Genomic DNA, 4,012 nt, shown 5'->3' with positions numbered 1-4,012 from the left:
CCAAAGGCAACAAAATCTGCATGCCAGCACCTCTAAAGCTCATTAACTAATAAGATATATCTTAGTTGTTGTTTGTACAAAAAAATAAGTGTTAAAAAGATAAAATGTGGTTTTACTGGAGGAGAATATTGTTTGTCATCAGAGACACACAGAGCGGAGACCTTAGGACAGAGTCAGGCTAGCTGTTTCCTGCTGTCTCCTGTCTTTATGCTAAGCTAAGTTAACTGTGAGCAGGAGTAGAGTCATGCGCAGGACTTTTTTTTCAATCCAGCTCCTGCTATTCCTTTAAAGGCCCAGTGTGTAAAATGGGTTGAAAACAGCGACATCAGTGGTCAAATTCTAGATTGCAGGGCTCACTCGCTCACCCCTCCCGTCGGGTAAATGACGGTGACCTAGTAGGGACAAAAAGCCTTGCGCATGACTTTTTCAGGAGTAGGTCTATCTAGCGACGAGGTGAATGTTTATTTAAAAATCTAAGCCATGTTACGATATTGTAATGAATCACTCACGAGCAGGAGACCAGAGGAGCGTTCTCTGGCTGGCTGGATTGTCCGCTCAGGCTGCCTTACATACATGGCAGCGCAAGATGGCGACCTCTCTAAAGCAAGGCCCTTGATATATATATATATATAAAGGCATAATTATAAGGCTACGAAAACCAAACAAATTTTATTTTATAGCGATCATACACTTGTATAAACATATTAATGGGTAGAATATTCAGATTCAGATTCAGATTGACAATAAACCATGCCAAATATTACACACTGGCCCTTTAAACCTAAGTCATTATGGAAACTTTATCTCCGTATTTGTTGAATGATGCACAAGATTTTACGTTTGTATGTTAAATCCTGCTGAGTTTCTTTCTAATAAATTATTAGGAAACTGGTGAATGTAAAATAAAGTGTTCAAACCTAAACAATGTTTTGAGATTAATAAATTTCAGTAACTGGACACGGGGGCAATTTTGGGACTGATTAAATAAATCTGAATATTGCTCACTTTAGCTAACAACAGGAAGTAGATAAGAAATGACTGTTGTGTTTGACTGTCTCTTAAGTGTGCTGCCGACTTTACACCATGTTCTATTGTTAAAGCTGAAGGCCTCGCTTCATACATTTAGGGGACAAAAATAGCCATCACATCGCTGTAAACAGGAAACAGGACAGAGATTTTGACTGTGTGTGTGTGTTTTGGGTGTGTGTTTTAACTTCTTCTGCCCTGTCATCTGTCACCTCTCTCTTTCTTCATCACTCTTTGTCTCAGTTCATTTGCCATGTCTCACACACTCGCTGCACTCACTCAGTGTAGATAAAGAGAAGCCCCATCAGACTGTGTGTTGGGATCTGAGAGTGTGCGTTTGTGTGTGTCTTGACCACCCTCCTCTCAGAAGATCAGCTGACCTCACACACACTCTGGACTGCAGCGTCAGCTGGAGGTGGCGCCATGCTCTTCGGGAACTTAAAACGTGAACTTCCACTCGCACATTGTGCCGTGCAGTCTTGGTAGAATCAACAAGGGTAAGACAATGGCTCCGGGGAGATAATTAACTGATTTTCAGGATTATAACAAGGAACACCTCTGAAAATATTTGCACAAATGCAAAAACTGGAGAATCCTGGAGAGCAGCCAGTAGGGAAGCGGTGAAGGAGCTGGCCTCACCCTGTTTACTTTTAATCAGTCGGCTGACAGTCTTATCCACAGTGATTTACAAAGAGAGCTGCTGTGCCATACGCTCCAGCCCTGTTATCATATCTGACATGCAGACAAACAAATGAGCAGATGATGCAGTGTGCCCTCTGAAAGCTCAGGCTAATTAGTAATACAATACTGAAATGCCACAATCCATCAAATTTAGAGTGTCTTGTCTGAGATATGAACAAACATGAACAAAGTGAGGAGGACTGATCCACAGCCCTTCGATCTAACTAAAAACAGAAGACAGATTTTGTCACCCAGAGGAGTGCATACTTTTTTTTTTTTAATCTTAAAGGTGCCCCTGTGGAGTTTTCTCATCAGCAAACAAAAAGTACAAACTGACAGAGAACCTTTTAAAGAAATCGCTCAACATTTTGGGACACGTTTTCACTTTCCTGAAAGAGAGCTAGATGAAAAGATCAACACCACTTTCATGTCTGTACAGTGAATACAAAGCTACCACCAGCTGTCAGTTAGCTTAGCTTAGCACAAACACAGGAAACAGGTGTAAACAGCTAGCCTGGCTGTCACAGTAAGAAGATCTGAGCACCAGCACTAACAAACAAGTTGTGTTTGCATTCAGTGTTTCCCACCTGTGTGTATCCTTGAGGACATATTGAATGGATTTAGGGCTTTGAAGTCAATTTTTGTAGTGGCCATACAGCGTGATTACACCATCCACATAATGGCCTTTTCCATTAGCTTACATGGTGAAAGGCATGTCTGTAAACCAGTTGATACATTTTTTGAGTGTCTCAACCCTCGTAAAATAATTAGTCTCACTATTGGGATTTGATTCATTCAGTCTGATAACATTTTGAAAGTCTAGAGGAGCCGCACGATTGAATCATTTCATCTCCTTTTTATCCCCATTTAAGTTAGCGGCATGCTAAACTGGAAATTGCCGGCTCAGAAGACCACCTGCTCTTTGGGCCACACAATGCTGAAGCAGTGCCAATCATCTGGGTAATTTTATACGCAGCAGTTGAACTTCTTTGGCTTCACTCACTCACTATCTCTAGGTGTCATTGTCTGGGGCTGTCAACTGAGTCATCAGCTGATTCACAGCCAATAGCATGGCAACACACCCTCTCTCTGTCAGCCTATCATCTTACTGCTCCTCATTTTAAATATGGCTCTTTCTCTGCCGTAGTTCTTTCTTGCTGCAGTCATGCACACCCTCCACCTCCCTATCACCACCCAGTCTTTATGGATTCATCAGCCTCATCTGCCTCAGCAGTCATCAGCCTCAGAGTCCTCATCCACCACCACCACCACCAGTGTCTGGACTCCATGGGGGGATTTATCCTGCTGCCGCTCAGATGTCCCTCGATCACAAAATATCTCCCTCTGGTGTCCAAGCACCAAAGACTTCTGTTAAATCTTAAACAGCACAAATCATCTGCTAATCTGTACACACATATTACATATGAAATGTTATCTTTACCTCATCCTTCTGTCTCTCCTGATTTAACTATTGTTAAGTAACCAAAATCCAATGTCTTCCAAACCACTCATACCAACAGCATCTTGACATAGAATACCAGCATTTGGTCGTAAGGTATAACGAACAATACCAAACATCTGCAAAACATCATAATGTTAACATCCACAAAATGTGAAATTCTAGACATTTAAAAGACCAATATTTAACGTCTGTCTGACATAAGATTCTAACATCATTGTGACGTTATTTTGATGTCCAGTGTCAGCAGGTTTTAAACATCCATGAGATGGTTGTCACTCATTCATTACACCCTGGACAGGTTGCCAGACTATCACAGGGCTGACACATAGAGACAGACAACCATTCACTCTCACCTTCATACCCAGAGGCAATTTAAAGTCCCCAATCACCCTAAGATGCATGTCTTTGGACCAGCTGGAAACCGGAGAACTCAGAGAAAACGCACATTTACATGGGGAGAACATGTAAACTCCATACAGAAGGGCCGAGGTTCGAACCCTCTTGAAACAAGTTTGAATCCTCTTGTAGTGAGGGAAAAGTGCTAACCACTGCACTACCCTACCACCCCATGACATGGATGTATTTGAGACCAATATAGCAGGGACTTCATTTATAAATACACAAACTTCACAGGGTACCTTTGAGATTCTCATCAGTTAAATCCACAGGTTGTATTGTGTGTAGTTTGCATCATGTATGCATATTTAAATTGTTTGGAAATCGTTAGAAAGAATTGCCCAGAGCTCAATCTGATTATGCTCTTTCTCAGTTCTCAAGAGTCTTTCACAATTTGATAAAAATGTCTCCGATATTAAATCTATTTATTATGCTTTTGTTTCTGCA

The 4,012-nt window shown here is 41.4% G+C and overlaps 1 long non-coding RNA gene across 1 annotated transcript; it reads left to right on the top strand.

Annotated features, from left to right (window-relative positions):
* The first annotated feature begins 1,346 nt into the window (after positions 1–1,346).
* LOC144463743 (uncharacterized) lies at positions 1,347–3,796 on the top strand. The gene is made up of 3 exons (XR_013491759.1): positions 1,347–1,523; positions 2,580–2,667; positions 2,855–3,796. It is a non-coding gene; the product is annotated as an uncharacterized LOC144463743 (long non-coding RNA).
* The last annotated feature ends 216 nt before the right edge of the window (positions 3,797–4,012 follow it).

This window comes from Epinephelus lanceolatus, chromosome 6 (genome assembly GCF_041903045.1).
Source record: "Epinephelus lanceolatus isolate andai-2023 chromosome 6, ASM4190304v1, whole genome shotgun sequence".
Lineage (NCBI taxonomy): Eukaryota > Metazoa > Chordata > Actinopteri > Perciformes > Serranidae > Epinephelus > Epinephelus lanceolatus.
This window is presented reverse-complemented; position numbering and strand designations above follow the sequence as displayed.